At 34.5% G+C, this 18,302-nt stretch overlaps 1 protein-coding gene across 6 annotated transcripts in view; it reads left to right on the top strand.

Annotated features, from left to right (window-relative positions):
• Positions 1–18,302, top strand: part of LOC145286326 (transmembrane protein 184B-like) — a 254,925-nt gene that overhangs the window by 113,073 nt on the left and 123,550 nt on the right. For 5 of the 6 annotated variants that reach the window (XM_080135255.1, XM_080135252.1, XM_080135251.1 and 2 more), the window contains one exon: positions 7,738–7,765. The exons of the other annotated variant lie outside the window; for it this stretch is intronic. The gene's annotated coding sequence lies outside the window, so the exon portion shown is untranslated. The remainder of the gene's footprint in view (positions 1–7,737; positions 7,766–18,302) is intronic. 6 annotated transcript variants of the gene reach the window in all.

Below are 18,302 nucleotides of genomic sequence, written 5' to 3'. Positions count from 1 at the left end.
CAGTAGTTTTCTAGCACGGTAGAGAGAGCCTATCTTCTTCGCAGCGGCCCTGGCAATGTTTTCAATATAATTGTTCCAACTCATGTTTCCTGTGAACGTTAGGCCAAGCAGTTTGAAAGATGTACTCTCAGACAGGGAGTCATTCAGCATTGTTATAATGACTGAACTTATGCATTAATGATCTGAAAGTTTCATCTATGTGTTGCGGATATTGATAGTGTGAGACTCTAAGAAAGCAGCCCCTTTCATGGATGTGTGCCAGAAGCAGAGATTCCTGGCAAAATTGCATTGAGAATGGTGCTAACTATGTAAAAAAATTAATCTCAAACGATATTTGTACATTTAAACAATGTATAAATATTTGTTTATCAGTATCTGGTCACTTTTAAAAAAGATAAAATAAGAATATCTGACTAAAATATTTAACACCTTTATTACCAAATTAGATTTTCTTCTTTATCATAGCATATATAACATGTTCAAATTGCAAAACTGATAAAATATGGTACTAATAAATCATTTTTAGTTAAAAAAAAAAACTTAAGCTAAAAATTAAAACAGAAATGAGGTTATTTTAATTTCTCCTATTTCATCTTAAGAAAAAAAAATTGATCAAGTAAACACAGATGCTAAAAGCAAGGGAGATAAATCTGTTTTCTGCTGATGCCTGAAAATTACACTTTTCATTAATTATTTTTTAACATGGATTTGGTGCAGTAATAATTTCTTACTATTTTACATGACTTTATTTTAATTGTCTTATTGTTAGTTAGAAATACAAACGTTCAATTTATGAAAATAAAACACTTTAAAAACTGTATTTTCTATAATCCATTGCTTCTTCGATATTTAAAAAAAAATGATTAGAATATAAATTTTTATTGGATTTAAAAATTTTATATTCTAAAATTAAAATGCATTTCTCAAAATCCTACTTAAGAAATAATTATAACATTTACTTAAATATAGTCATTCTTTTAAAATACAGTTATTTTTTCCGGACCCTTCTCCGGTCAATATTTTCTCAACTTAGCAAGTATAAATTTAAGATTAAAAAAATCTCAAAAGTTGTTAGAAAAAAAGATCAATAAATTTCAAAGCACAAATACTCACTGATAATATTGAATAAGTAACAAAATATTTACTTTATTTTCTTTAATTTGAACATTTATAAATTTTGGATCTGAGCAGGAGGGTTTGTTTTTTTTTCTTTGGATTATTCACTTTTTCTGGGACAACACTGGGATAGATCCCACTAGTTTTAAACAAAATATTTGCATTTTAATTTTTTAATTTTATTTAAATTATTATTATTATTATTATTATTATTATTATTATTATTATTCTCTTGGAAAGCAAAGTTTATCAGTTAGACACAATGAATTTTATACAATGGCAACCATTGCAAATAACAGTGGCTAATATAATTTAGCAGGGATGAATGAAGGGGCCTCATTCCCTCACTCTCATCAACCCTCTTGATACAATTGATTCTTTTGTTTCTAGTCAGAGGCTCTATCTGATCAGTCTTGTAGGATAACAGAATTAGCTTGGCATTCATTACACTTTTATTTTGTTTTTATCTTTCTTTTTTTGAGGTTGTCAACATGTGGCAAACAGATCACCTATCATTTCCGCTTAATTCGTTTTTATGGTCACTTTCAGGAAATTTACCATTTTATCATTTCTCTCACTTCCCTATCGCTGTTAATGATCGCGATTGTATTTGTGGAAATGAACAGCAAAAATATATGATGTAGAATGATGAAATTGTCGCCCTAAAGAAAACAACATTAGCTTTATTCACTTTAAAACTTTTATTAAAAAAATCAATTTGGGTAACTTGATTATGTAGTAGAGCTGACATCTATTCAGTGTAGCCGCCTTCAGCCTCAATCATCGCCCCCACCAGAACCATGACTTTTCCATAAGCGCCAGCAGGACCTCTGCGAATATTTGGTGATTAGGCTGGCTTTGGTGTTGTAGGATGTCATGGTGAATTTTTTTTGACACATGACCAAACGAAGTAGTCCAGCGGGTTCAGGTTGGGAGAGGAAGGGAGACCAGTAAGAAAAGGGTGCAAAGTCGTAACACTCCTTCTGAAGCCAAACCTGGGTTTTTGTGAGCCGACACAGTCCTGTTGCCACACCCAAAGTTTGCCAGCAGTCACCTGATTACACCAAGGGATCATCACATCCAGGTACACTTTGGTGTTGACTTTCAAGCCAACTTTGAAGATGTGAGATGGCATGATGTGGGTTTCACTTGAAACCACACCAAAGACCATAGCTATAGCCGAAAATTTTGTTTTCATAACTCTTGGAACGCTTTCAAGCATTTAACCATCTGGATTTGCATTTTGAGGATGTTGGCAATGGTCCCGTTTTCATAAATTGGATTGGTAGAGAGCATGAGTTGTACAACAATGCATTTCCGATCTTGCTCAAACATTGTGTCACTTTCACATATGATAGAAGGCTTCTATCACTCTTGGAATTTGTACACAACTGGCCAACTAATAGATGGTCTGCAAAAAAAAAAAACGGTTTTCATCAAATGGATATCGAATCGGATCATCTTTTCTAGGGCAAGAATTTTATTGTTCCACCGTGTATGCTCTTTTGTTCTTCATGCCAATTCTTTCCTGACTATTGTAAATTTTGAGCAAACGATTTGTTTATTTTCTACACTACAGTGTAGGGGTGGAATTTTGCTGCTTGTCTGGTTAGTTGGGGAGTATTTACGTTTTGGGGGTACAAGTGCTTGTGGTTCATCAGAGCACTTTTCATTAAAATACTTGTAAAACAGGCACAGTGATGCAACATTGCAGTTTCATTGCTAATGCAGGACCTATTAGGTTGGTGACTCTTTTTTTTTTTTTTTTTTTTTTTTTTAAATCCTATCTAGGAGCGAGAGACTAGTTGACGATGCACCAATCCAGATGTGACAACAAAACTCCATGCATGTTGTTTATTTTCTACACTTGCGCATTGCATGTTGATTCTTTTTCTTTCAATATTTCGTTTTAACTATTTTCTTATTGATCACATAATTTACTGATACCATTATTGTAACAGATATAGGCGTGTTTCATAATACAGGACAGACGATGAACACTTTTGTTGTGATAATTATGTCCCTTTGTTATAAGTTGAGAAGAGTTATTGCCCTTAGTTATTGATTTTCTTGTAATGGCGTCTTATTAATAACACATGTAAAGAAAAAACAATAGCTCTCATCTTATCTATTCATTGCCGCAGCCTATCCGATAAACCCCATAACATAACATGGTGTTAGAAATGGGATTATAAGGACACACTTATACTAAAAATAAAATGAATTGGAAAAAGGAATTAGCCGTGACAATCTTTCAGACATATTTCATTATACTGGACGGATAAGGAACACTTAAGTCCTTGTTTTTGATACTTTCAAATTTAGATTCCTGTTTTATGCTACTTAATAGTAAAAATTCTTTATTGATGTATTAGTCCGTTGACTTAGAATGAGTGCCAAATTGATGGTTGAATTTGGTTAAATTTGTATTCATTTTTGCATTAAATACTAATCAGTATTAATCTCTGTGCATCAAAAGGATAACACAATACTTATTTCACTGCATCTTATCGTAACAAAGGTCTATACAAAATTTCAGCCAGATTGGCCCAGTATTTTCTGAGGAAAGGTGAAATGGACAGAGACAAGTGTTGAACTTTGACACCTATCAAGAGTCAATTCAGTATTTAATTCCTAAACTTATATTACATTACAGTTTCATGTATACATGTTTATATTATAAAATGATGTATTAGGTATATATACATATTAGCCTGGCTGCCTGGCGTTGCCTGGGTGTTTGGAGGTGTGTGTTGAGCCCCCCCCCCCCAAAGCGGTAATAGATAAGCAGGCTCAAATCCATACTGCAAAGGAGGAAAAGAATGTGAAAAAAAATGTGACATCTTTGCCGTTGCATCATCGCCAAATTGGAAGTGGCAAAGGTTTAAATTAAGGCTAGTCAATCGAAAAGAGGGGATGATTTTCGAAAATATTGGCAAAAAATTAACCCCTCCTTGTAGAAAAGTGCCCAGTTGAGGGTGAAGGAATTGATGTTTTTAGCCATTTTTTTTATATTTGTCTTCCGAAGGGCAGAGTTTCAAAACAATACTGATCTTGTGAAAATCTGTCAAAATTTTTAGGCAGACATACATACAATTAAACAGACAGGTGGTATTATATATATATATATATATATATATATATATATATATATATATATATATATTGTTTCAGTATTTAATTAATCAGTGCTGAATATGTGAGTAGAGCTTGATAATATGAAAATATACTTAGGACAAGTAAGCAACACAAATGTTTCATTCCAAGAGAAACATCAGCGGGATTGCATGGATTAACATTTTAAGATTGTTTTTATAGTTAATACATGCTTGTTCTAGTCTGGCCAATCAATTATAAACAAAATATGTAGAGAATATGTAATAAAATCCAGCACTGATTGGCTTCAAGCTAGAGTAAACACATATTGGCTGAAAAAAAAAAAAAAACGATCTTAAAATGTTAATTCATGCAATTAGCCTGATAATTTCTTCCGGTAATGGAACACCAATGTTTCTGTGTAGCTTAATTGCCATAAGTATATTTTCATACTGTTATTCAACTTGTACATAGAAAGTGTGCGCACCTGCAATGGTGAAAGATTGAGAAAAGAAAAACGGTTGTAAAAAAAAAAAAAAAAAATTTTTTAAATTTTGCTCCAAATAACAAGAGCACTTGTTTTACATCCTCATAACCTTCTCCCCGCCACACAAAAATAAATATTAGTAGGAGCAAAGTTTCTTTGGATCATGTATTTATTTATTTATTTATTTGTGTCTGATAACATTTTGTTCTTGGTGGAGGAACAACCTTTCCTTTGAAATGAATTTGTAATTTTGTTGCCCCCCCCCCTCTCCTCGAATAGGAAGAACACCTGCTTTTTTACATTCCAACCTTCACCTCACCAAAAAAAAAAAAAAAAAAAATCAATTTTGTTAGGAAGAGGTTTCTTTTGATTATCTATAATATATATATTTCCACAGTCAAACAACGTCGCAGCTCACAAGAGCCATGGCAGCCAACAAACCAGAAGTCAACGACTTGAGTTTTGCTCTCATTTGGGCTCATCAGTTAGGCATATCTGAAATCAGGATTCAAAATCAGTCTCTTGCATGCTAGGCGAGTACTCTGCCACATGAGCAAACGCGCCACACATAAGAAAGTTTATTAACTAACACAGATCAAAGCAAACCATGGTGAAATCCGACTATGGAATGAATCTACTTAATTTTTAATAAGAGATATAGTCATCCAACCAGCTATAATCCAAGCCGAGATTAAGTAGGTTTATTCCATGGGCAATTTCGCTGCAGTTTGCTTGATCTATTTTAGTTAATAGACTTTCTTGTGTGTTGCGCACCTCGCATGCAAGAGGCTCTGATTTCGAATCCTGAGTTTGGATATATCTAATTGATGAGCCCAAATGAGGGCGAAGCTCAAGTCTTGGACTTCCGGTTTGTTGACTGTCAGGGCTTTTGTGAGCTATGACGTTGTTTGACTGTGGAAATAATTATATAATTTCTCACATTCTGAAAAAACATATATATATATGTATGTATATTTTGTGAGCTATGACGTTGTTTGACTGGAAATAATTATATAATTTCTCACATTCTGAAAAAAAATTATATATATATATATATATATATGTATATTTTGTGTCTGATAATATCGCATGTTCTTGGTGGAAGAACGAACCTCTGCTTTAAAATGTATTTGTAACTGCTTTTATTCTTCTCCTCACGTGATGCATTCTGATCTATTTGTATGAATGGCCTCATTCTATGCCCCAACCATGATGCATCTCCAATATTGATGTCTAATCATTTTAATTTCTACTTGAAAAATCACAGCAGACATTTTATGGATTTCTTTACTCGTTTCACTTCCTTTCTTCTCATGTTGTGTTGGATTGCGTTGATTGTTTAATGTTTCCCTCCTCTTCTTTTTCTACCATTTACCCCTTAGTTGTCTCCCTTTAACAAAACCTTGATTGTTGCTTGAAAATCATTTGTAACTTTGAAATCCGCTGTGGAAACTGGTTGGAAATTGGAAGATCAGAAGTTGGCAAACAAATATTTGGCCCATAGCACAGTCTGATATACTGAAAATAAATCAATCATTTCTTCACAAAACGGAAAAGAAAAAAAGTAAAATAAAAAATCCCAGAAACCAATCTTATGTAATAAACCTGGATTAGTCCCTGACGAAACATCCTCTCTATAGTTGAGTGTTTTTATTTTTTTTATTTTTTGTACTATGCATGCGTAACGTAATAGTTATTGGTTCATGTTTTAATTTTTAGCCTTGCAGCAAAGTCTTCATAGCTCAGGCATTAACGTCAAAGGAAAATGTAAATCGTAAGCTAAACGTTTTGGTTTCAATTCCCAGTGGTGGTGCATGGGCCTTATTTTTTTATTTATTTATTTTTTTTAAATCATAATTATATATTGGGTCCAATATAATATAATAACAAATACGAAATCTTCATCAATCAAAATATCATATTTAAGTGTATTTTATGACTGGACAATGCCGGGCGGCCTGCTAGTGTGTGTATATATATATATATATATATATATATATATATATATATATATATATATTACTAGTATTTCAGCCCGGCGTTGCCCGGATGTTTGGATGTCTGTTGAGCAAAAAACAAAAAAAGTGGTAGTAGGAAGGCAGGCTCAAACCCATACCGCAAAGGAGGAAAAGAACGGGGGAAAAAACTTGACATCTATGCTGTTACGACCACCGCCAAACCGGAAATAGCATTTTTTAAAATTAAGGCTAGACAATCGAAAGGAGAGGATGACTTTCAAAAATATCGGTGAAAAAAGCGACCCCTTCTCCCCCCCCCCCCGTAGTAAAGTTCCCAATTGAAGGTGAAGATATTAATTTTTTTAGCCAATTTATCGATATTTGTCGTCTGAAAGGTCGGACTTTAGAACAATACTGATCTTGGTAAAATCCGTTGCCTGTCGAAAGTTTTAGGCACACATGCAAACATACATACATACATACATTTATACATTGGTAACTAAAAATTTTCGACCCAAACCGATTAAAATGCTTGCTCTGAATACCATTTATGTCAAATTTCAAATGTTTAGACCAGAAATTGTCTGAGTAATTTGGAAGAGACCGCAGAGGTCAATTTTTTTAACTTTGACTCCTATTATGACCCCTTAACATTTATTGTTTTGAGCTCAAATCAAGTTATTAAGTTAGATCCATGTCCAAGGAAACTATATCTAAAATTTCAAAATTGTCGAAGGAGTTTGGTAGAGTTCTCAAAGATCAAATTGTTGAACTTTGACCCCTTAACAGCCACATTTCTGGACGAACACTGATCCCAAAGATTTTCCCAAATCTCAGTACCCTGTATATCAAATTTCGAGTCTGTAGACTAAAAATTGATAGAATTATTGCGTAGGGAAATGTACACACACACAGACACGTTCACTTATAAATATATATATATATATATATATATATATATATATATATATATATATCCTACTAAACTATGTATTCTTATTAATGTTTTGTGGAATGACTTGCTTATCTTTGTTCTTTTAACATATTTTTCATTAATTGTATTTTTTTTTCTTTCTTTAGGTGAGTAAAAGCTTGTAGGAAACAGTTGGTAAGTCACTTTGCTTTTGTTTTAGTATTTTTATGAGATATAACTTGAATATATTTTTTATTTTTCAAAATGTTGATCTTATTTATATAATGAAATCTTACTTCACTGTAATCTTTAGGTTTTTTTTAAAGATTCATTTTATATATATATATATATATAATCAAATTCGAAATTCATTGAACTATGCAAATATCCTAATTATACCTACAGAACTAGTACGCCAACCCCCAAATATAAAATACTAGCCTGGGTGCCTGGCGTTGCCCGGGTGTTTGGCAGTGTTTTGGCACCTGAATAGCGAAGGAGGAAAAGAAAGTGAAAAAAAAAAAAGAGAGGTGGGATCAAACTCAAAAATATAGGGTAATTAGTCTTCCTCGCTAACCATTAGGCCAAAGAGGATAGTGAATTCAATGAGTTGGTAATTAACTTAAGAATCAAAGGAGTCACCACACATGTGCAGAAATGAATGTTGCTTTAAAACCTGGCCTGGAGCCAGTTAAGCTTCCCACTTTCTGTCTTGGTATTTATTTGCTTCCCCACAAAAGCAAATTAGACGTAAGGTCATTTTTAATGTGGGGGGGGGGGGCAGACCCGCTCCCGCAAAAAGGGGGCACTCTGGCAGTTTCCAAATAAATAGTAATTGTTTCAGTATGAAGGGCCTCCCCCACATTTACCAAGGACAAATAACAGAACAGATACTACCCAACCAGAAGGCCAGGTGTTTGTGTTTGCTTTCGATTAGTGTTTCACTTTATTTATATGAAAAAGACAAACACTCAAAACGAGGGAATTTTTTCAAATTTAATCAAAAAAAAGATAGAGACAATGTCCGTTTGCAAATTTGAGATATTACGATCTAGGAAGTATAAGAAAACTTCTCCCGGAATCTAACCAATGCGAGAACCCTGACGCAAAAGCCTTTCTTGGACATACACAAATGCGCATTTTCCTTTTCTATAATAGACTAGTCTGAGTGCTAGGCGTTGCCCGGGTGTGTGGAAGTGTGTGCTGAACAACAAAAAAAAAAAAGTGGTAATATGCAGGCAGGCTCAAACCCGTACCGCGAAGGAGGAAAAGAATGTGAAAAAAAACAAAAAAAAACGTGACGTCTTTGCCATTGCATCCATTGCCAAACCGGAAGTGGCAAAGATTTAAATTAAGGCTAGTCAATCGAAAATGGAGTGGATGACTTTCGAAAATATTGGCGGAAAAAGCGACCCCCTCCTGGTAGAAAACTGCCCAGTTGAGGGTGAAGGAATTAATGTTTTTAGCCAATTTTTCGATATTTGTCATCCGAAGGGTCGAGCTTCAAAACGATACCGATCTCGTGAAAATCTGTCGCCTCTGTCAAAAGGTTTAGACATACATGCATACATTTAAACAGACAGGTGAGATTTATATAATAGATGGGGAAAAAGTTTTTTTTATTAGAAATCTTTTGTTTAGCAATTATGAAGAACTGACTTAACAAAAACCGGTAGCCATTTTTTTTTTCCTCCTCATGCAATCTAAATATAGACGAACTAGACATAACTTGTTTTCAATATATTTTACCCCCTGGTCAGCTCAAAATGCAAAGAGAGTGGGTAAGGTATTTCTTATCAAATAGTTCTCAAATTATACATTAATACTTTTGTACCGATAAAATTGACTTTTATTCTCACATTTAATTTGTTTTCTGCTTTGAATCTTAACTAGACAACAGTAAAAATAAAAATGACTAACGAAAATAAATTCAATTATAAAAATTACAAAAAATACAAAAAAGTCTCAGGTTTTTGTATTATTTTTCTCATCTTGAGTGTTAGTTTTACAATGCTTCAGTTGATGTGACTTCTGACCTGCTGACATGGAGGTAGCATGCCAGCCATGACCGGGTAGAAGTCCTGAACAATTTATTATATTTTGAGTATCGTCCGCACTGAGAAGTGAACCTTCAATTTTCACGAGAGTGTAACTTACAACTGAATTTTACAAAGTATTTTATCCTTTACATAATGGGTCCTTGCGGAATCAGAGCATGTTACCTCATGGTTTAAATAAAGGCGTCTGTTCGAAATTCAGTGCAGATTTTCGAGTTTGACAGAAAGATTTCCGAATTTGAAAAGATACACCTGAAGAAAGTTGTAATAGTCTATTCATATTATTTATTTTTTTAATTTTAAAACTGCACACCTATGGAATTGTCTTCTGTTTTCCTGCTTTCCAGCTGACTACAATATGGTTGTCTTCAAGTCCCACGTAAACAAGTTCTTGATGAGTCGTTCCACTTAAGTTAACAAATTTACCGAATTTCCATTACTAACGATTACTATATTGTCCAATTGACTACTGTACACTCTTAACCCTTATCCTCGAGTGGTCTCTGGGCCTTGATAAGTGGTTAGGCTTCATAATTTGTGTATTCATTTTTTGTGGATTGTTATCCTCATCTTCATAGTTGTTGTTGTTTCACCACGTTTCGGCCAACTCATCAGATGGCCTTCTTCAGGTGATTAATCACGACAGGGTCTTCATTTGGTCGAGATTGATAATGCTCAGCAATAAAAGTGTAGTAACTGTTTATTATGAAAACAAGATTAAGAAAATATTGCTTTTCTTACATCGTTTCTACATTCTCTAATGATGGTGTTGCAATAACGCCCCACGTTAGGACTACAAGCAACCACGTAACAAAAAAATAAAAAAAACATTAAGGAAATAAAAGGAAAAAGGTCCTCTGGGTTCGATATATTTCGCTGAAGAAGGGATGGGAGACTTTCAAAATCTGAAAAATATAAAACAGACGCATGAACAACAGATGCATTAAGCAACGAAACGCAAACACAAGTAATCAAATTTAAATCTATTTTATTACAAAAATAGGACTCTGGGACATTTTGTCCCCTTTATCCTCGCCTTGGCAAATTTCACTTAAATTCATCAGAGAAAGGTTTTTTCACAGCACAAATTTTTACCGAGATTAATTTAAATGTGTTGCAAGCCATGTTTCTTTTGTTTTTAATTATTTCGTTAATATCCTTTGTCCATTGTAAACAAGTTTGTTTAGTTTCTCATCGTGTTTCATGCCATTAAAGTTAAGGCCTTCTCTATTTTTCTTTTTCGCTATTGGGATGGAATTCATTCGCCATCCGTTAGCCAGTGTCTATCAGAAAAATGTCTTTTTTTTTCTTTCTTCTTCCTATCTCTCTCTTTTCCCTTTTCATCCGTATTTTGCTTGCCTCTCTTTTTCTTTCTTTGTTTATTTTTGGCGCTAAGCACTCGAAACCAAAAAAGGCCAGGCAGTGCACTGCTACTCCATAACTTTATCAAATGGCTGACTCATCCTTACGAGGTGGAGGGGATGTGTAAGACCTGTTGAGCCTTTTATTCGACTCTCTCATCCTCTCTCTTTTTCCATACGCCCTCTCTTTCCATCGCTTCAGGTTTGACCTCTTTATCCATGACCGCTTGCCTCTGTGATAATTGAAATAAAAAAGCAAGATATATTTTCCGTCAGCTAAAAAAGTGAAATTAAAATGTTTCCTTTCTACACATAATCTAACGCGGTTATTATGTAACAATGGTTATTAAATACAAACTCGTCAAGTTTGATTTGCAATTTCTATTTTATGTAGTGACTAGCTTGGGTGCCCGGCATTGCCAAGGTGTTTGGAGGTGTGTGTTGATAAAAAAGAAAAAGAGAGGTGCTAATAGGCAGGCATGTCTATCCTTGTAGCCATGTCACTAGTAAGGGTGCTGGAGGTAAACGTTTTGTCTGGGCTGACGTTATCCGCCTGATAGTCAGGGACCCGAATCTTGGATTAACCACTAAGGAGGCTGTCCTATCAGCAGGTGCAAAGTACTGGGGCTGCTGTATTGCCATTTGGTGAATGGATTCTGGACCATGCAGTAGCTTCTGGTGGGGCCTCTCGATGCCATACTAGTGGGTAATTGTTACGGCTTTACCTTATCATTAGCTACAAATAAAAAAAAAAAAATTCTTCGTTTCTTTTTCTCTCTTAGTTTCCCCTCTCTGTCCTGCTCTAAGTAAATCTGATGACCTAGTCCACAAATTCCAAAATTTCATCATGACAAGTTTCAAGAAAAATACACGATTAAACCCGGTTCTCCAACTTCCAACATAGACCCCTACTACCATGTCTCCTTCTCCAACATCAGGGGTCTACATTCTAACCTTCCAGAGGTTGAAACCCAATTATAGGAGACTAAACCAGACCTTTTATTTTTAAGTGAAACTGGCATTGGACAGGCTATTTCCCTAGAAGAGTTCGCAATTAAAGGATACTCTAACTTAACTTCTAAATCTGACCCCCAAGATCGCCATGGGCATGGAATATGTGCCTATATTAGGGATAGCTTTCCATGTGGTAGGGACATCTCCAGGGAAGATCCTAACTTACCCTATATGTGCTTCCGGGTTGCTTTAACTCACACTACGGCATTTATATTTACTCTCTATTGCCCCCATAACAGCGGAGTTACTATCTTTCAAAGCATATCTGAGAAAATTGACCAAGTCCTATCTGCTTATCCTTCAGCTAACATTCACGTATGTGGTGACTTCAATGTTCACAACGTCGAATGGTTGACCCACTCTAACAAGACCGATGATGAGGGGAGGTTCTGTCATGATTTCTCCATTGCCTATGACCTCACTCAGATTGCTCAGGAACCCACCCGTGTGCCCGACAATGACGGCCAGTATGCGAGCCTACTAGACCTTTTACTCACAACTTGCCCTGAACTATGTTCAGTTTCTGTTCTGTCGCCTCTTGGATCTTCCGACCACTCTGTTGTATCAATTAAGATAAAAATGAAATGTAGTAAGTCCCCAGTGTACCTCTCCATCGTACAGTATATCGATACACTAAGGCTGACTGGGATAGCTTCCATACATTTATATCTGATCTACCTCTGCATTCCATGTTTAAAAAGGATGTGTCCTCTATAGTATTAGACCTGACGGAATGGTTAATTGTAGGTATTGACCGTTTCATACCCTCGAAAAAGTTTCAGCAAAAACCTAATAGCCAGCCATGGTTCTCTCCAGAATGTGCTGCTGCCATTGCGCACAGAAATCACTTTTTCCACTGTTTCCAACGTAATAGATGTATGAAAACTAAAGCCGCTTTCAGGACTGCCAGCAACCATTGTAAGAAAGTAATAAAGAATGCAAGAGAGTTGTATGCTCAATCTGTTAAGTCCAAAGTAGCTGATCAGCGGCTTGGTTCCCACCAGTTTTGGCAAATAGCAAACAGAATCCTGAACAGAAGCGTGTGCTCCATCCCAACTATTATCAATGGACCTGAGGTAATCTCGTCAGCATCAGACAAAGCCAAACTCTTTGTCAAGAACTTTGCAGCTAATTCTACCCTTTGCGATCAAGGCCGCCAACCCCCAATATTTCCTCCTGTATCAGAAAACACGCTATGTGATATACGTATATCTGTACGTGATGTTGCCAAGCTAATCAAAAACCTTGATTCCAGTAAAGCAACTGGCCCTGACGGTATTCCAATTATAGTACTCAAAAAACTTCAACCAAAATTAGCGCCCATACTTACAAGATTGTTTAAACGTTGTCTTAAGGAGAATAGTTTCCCATCTCCCTGGAAAATTTCATCAATATGCCCTGTATTTAAGAATTCAGGTGATCGCTCATCCCCCTCTCAGTACAGGCCAATAAGTCTCCTGTGCGTCATGAGTAAGTTGCTGGAATCTGTGTTAAATAAAGAAGTAATCAACCATCTCAACAAAAATAACCTTCTTAGTGACACTCCATATGGTTTCCGTTCTGCTAGATCTACAGCAGATGTGCTTACAGTTATATCTCATAGGATTAGCAAATCTCTCGACGGAGGCAACCTTTCTAGGGCAATTGCTCTTGACATATCAAAGGCCTTTGATAGGGTATGGCATAAAGGTTTACTTCATAAGATCTCTAGCTATGGTATTGCTGGAAATGTCTTCTCAATTATTAAATCATTTCTTTCTGATAGGTTCATAAGAGTAGTAGTTGAGGGGCAAAAATCAGAAGCTCACAGTATTAATGCCGGTGTCCCTCAGGGGTCCATCCTGGGCCCAACTTTTTTCCTGATCTACATTAATGATCTTCCAAATCACATCCTTACATCATTTGTAGACATTTATGCTGACGACACTACCATTTATGGTAGCACATCTAAGACAGTAAACGACCAAGTTCTCTCCAATTCTCTCTCCTCTGATCTTGAGCACGTAGTACAATGGGGAAAGGAGTGGCTGGTTACTTTTAATGCATCTAAAACCAAGCTTCTCTCTTTACATCATCAACATTCTAATCCACATCTGGCATCAATTGAAATGAATGGCTCTCGTCTTCAGGAGGCCGCAAGTTTTGACAAGCTTCTTGGCTTGACCATTACTCCTGATCTTAAATGGAACACGTACATCAAATCTGTTGCTAAGGCCGCTGGAAAAATGGTGGGATCTTTCTATCGATCCGGTAGATATCTCACTGCTGATGCTATTCTCTATCTATATAAGAGCCAGGTACGTCTAAGGATGGAATACTGTTGCCACATCTGGGCAGGAGCTGCTAGAAAGGACTTGGCCTGCCTTGATAGAGTTCAAAATAGACTTCGTAGTCTCGTAGGAGATGTCCTTTTCTCTTCCTTGCAACCTCTATCTCACAGAAGAGATGTTGCGAGTTTGTCTCTGATGTATCGTTATTTTCATGGAAAGTGTTCGACTGAGCTTCAATCTATGGTCCCCCCTCGCCAAACTTTCACAAGAAACACTCGTCTAGCTGTAAACACTATCAATAATTCCCCCCACTCTTTATCTGTGCCTAAACCTAAACGTAGATTCCATGAACAAAGCTTCTTTCTTAGAACTGCACGCCTGTGGAATTGTCTTCTGTTTTCCTGCTTTCCGGCTGACTACAATATGGTTGTCTTCAAGTCTAACGTAAATAAGTTCTTGATGAGCCGTTCCATATAAGTTATCAAATTTGCCAAATTTTCATTACTAATGATTACTATATTGTCCAATTTCTACTGTACACTCTTTAACACTTATCCTTGAGTGGCCTCTTGGCCTTAATAATGTGGTGATGCCTATGTAAAAAAAAAAAAAAAAAAAGCTTGAAAAGAAAGTGAAAGAAAACCTGACGTCTTACCTCTGCTCCATGACGTGACCGGAAGTTCGGAACGTTGAAATTATTAAAGTCATTCCAACCGATACGATGACTTGCAAAAATGGCGATGCAAAAAAAACAAAACAAAAAAAAAACCGACCCTTCTTGTAGAAAAGTGCCAAATTGAGGGTGAAGGAATTAATGTTTTCAGCCAATTTTTTTTATATTTGTCGTCCGAACAGTCGAGCTTCAAAACGATGCCAATCTGTTAAAAATCCGTCACTTCTGTTAAGTTTTTGGCAGACATACATACATTTAAACAGACAGGTGAGATTTATATGTAGTGATAAGGTCATTTCATACATGTCAAAGGTAACAATGGGTTAGAAATGCATAACTCTCGCTTCCCTTATTTGTCTTTTAGTCCTTGCATTCCAGGAGTGATGTTTCTGGTAAAGATGGAGGAATCAGTATTTTTTCGGTCATAATCTATTCCATATAACACTTATCATTGGCAAGTTTTTGACCTTGAAGTAATATTTTTAAGCTCCTTACATTAAGCGGCTTCATGCCTTGTCTGGAGCTATTTCCAGAGAAAATGTATAGATTCTTAATACCATGAAAATTTTTTGCTGACAACTTTGTGTACATATAACCACAATCTTGCGCACATGTACATTTTTGACGTTTGTGTATTTAGGAAGAATGATTTTTAAAATACGATTTGTTTTTTTGTTTAGTTCTCTTTCCAATTTTTCTTTTAGTAATTTTTTATTTTCCTAAGAATAAACCTGTCAAAAATTCCCAAATTCTTGTTCCAAAATCGCTTTTTTTCTTTTTGTTTTTTTCTCTTTTCATTTTCTTTTTTTTCCTTTTGTGGTTTGTTTGTTTCCTAATAGCCATTAAAATGAAAACTTATAATTCGTTTTCCATATGAAACGAGCAAATTCGAAAACCTTTATTCTTTGTAATGAGAAGGAGAGGAGGGGATTCTTTTTAGGCTCTTTTGAAAATCCCATAATCATATGCTTATTTCTATTTATAAAGATTTTAATTGCTTCTAAATTGCTTCTAAAATAAACGGGTTTGTAATGTAAAAAGTGCATAAGTATTTTTATCATAAAAACAATTTATGGTTCATAATTAATAGAAATTGCTTGGTAAATATGGAAATTGATTTGATTAATTTTTGTAATACTAATTTTAACGAATCAAGATAATTTCAACAACTGACTTTCTGTAGGAAATTATAAGCATCTATACAAATAAAGTGTCTGTCTGTTCAGCGTCAGAAACTAAATGGATTTCAGTCAAATATCACATTCAGATGCTCTATGACTTTGTCATAGGAATGACCCAAGTATTTTTATGTATTAGAATAACTATTGAATCATGAGGTAAAACTGTAGATTGCTCTAAATGACTTCATAATGAATTTGTAGATTTGATTATTTTACTAAGAAAATAATGGCCGTTTCTGACATTATTTCTGAGATATTATTCACAAAGATTTGTCAATTATTGCATCGATAAAAATATGTTTACAAAAAAGTGAAAAATTTATAATAGATAAAATTTTACGACTTCCGGTTTTGAAACTTGTCGGAAGTAGATGATGTTACTTAATCCTGATGAAAATGTAGGTCAACACATAAGCATATCTGGAAACTGATTGTTTTCATTGAAATATGTTTAGTTTATAGTTTAAAATGTTTTTTTTTGTTGTTTTTTTTTTTGTTTTTTTGTTTTCAGAAATTATTTGCATAAATTTCCATACTGAAAATAATTTTTTATAAAAATAATTAAAATAAACGGAAAAGAAAATGAATGTTTCCTTAACAGTTAAAAATAATGGATTTTTAACCTATAATAAATTAAATAAAGTGAACGTAATTATAATAAAGTATTCATTTATGCAAATATAATTGAATTACATAATAAATATAAATCCAGTAAATGATATTGAAGGATCGTGATAGATTAAAGAAACGTTAGGTAGTGGGCTCTTAAGATTAAGTAACGCTGTTTACTTCTAAAACCGGAAGTCTTTTGAATCGATAAATAAGCAAGATGCCTAATATTTTTCCAGGGGTGGGGGGCGATAAATGTAGATTTTTTTGTTAATTAAAGAAAAACGAACGGTGTTGAAAATTCGTGCTATTTTAAATTCTGAATTGTCAGAGAATAAAAATTTGAATTTCCTCGCAAGTTCATAAAGATTTTCCCATCAAGATTTATTGATTTCCTAAAATATTATCGGCCATTTTGCAGTGGAGTTATTTCCTATGTGAATAAATAACAGAATTTGTTTCTACCAAAAAATTGATTTTTGCATCACGTGTTTTTTTTTAGTTTTTATTGATGTGAAATTTTTTTTTAAGCATTTTGGTTATATCATGTTTGGTAGCACAAGATTTGCAGCAATTTTTCTTGTGTCTGCAACTTCTTACTACGTCTAAGATAAGGTCACAATAATAAACGATTTTTGACTGGATAAAATCTGATGAAAAATAAAGACAAAATGAAAAATCTGTTTTCAAAAAAAAAAAAAAAAGTAAAATATGTTTGTGAATATATATATATATATATATATTATTCCTTAATTGGAATTTTTTATTTTGAGATGAGCATTTTATGTTAATTTTATTTTTATTTCGGACTATTAGTCTCATCTTTAATTGTCATTATAATTGGTCAGGTCAGGTAATTGGTCAAAAATGTGGTGAGACGACAACAACTACAGATGGCAGTGATGGCTGAGAATGCAGTTAGGAGATTCGAAGTTCCTATCCGTCGCGGTTACCACCTGACGAAGGCCAGAGGAAGTTGGCCGAAACGTTGTGAACCAATAAAAAGATTTAAAAAAAAAAAAAAAAAAAAACAACTGATAAAGATGAGACTAATAGTCAGAAATAAAAATAAAATTAACATGTTTGTGAATGTTTGAGATAAAGATTGATTATTTGGATTATTTGGATTTTTCGCACTATGGTTCTCATCTTGAGTTATTTTCACAACATTTCGATCGATGTAACCTCTGTCACCTTCATCCACTATGCCATGGGTTCTTACATCCTTTGCTGCAGTAGTAGATAAAGTACTTGGTAAAATTTCGTTGTAAAGTTACACTCTTCTGGAAATGGAAGGTTCAATCCTCAGTGCAGACAACACACAAAATGCAATTGTGAATTACTTAGGACTTCTATCCAGTTGTGGCTGATGGAACAAGAGCATTCTACTCCCATGGATTAAATAAAGGGTTCTGTTCATAATTTTGTGATATTTCCGAGTTCGACAGAAAGATTTCCAAATTCGACAAGATACACCTAAAGAAGATTAAAGGTTACATCGACCAAAACGTTGTGCAAATAACACTAAAGATGAGAACAGTAATCCAAATAATCCCCTCCCTCCAAT

This window comes from Euprymna scolopes, chromosome 10, assembly GCF_053919585.1.
Source record: "Euprymna scolopes isolate OS-2025 chromosome 10, ASM5391958v1, whole genome shotgun sequence".
Classification (NCBI taxonomy): Eukaryota; Metazoa; Mollusca; class Cephalopoda; order Sepiida; family Sepiolidae; genus Euprymna; species Euprymna scolopes.
The sequence above is the reverse complement of the archived record's forward strand: the minus strand, read 5'-3'. Positions and strand labels throughout refer to the sequence as shown.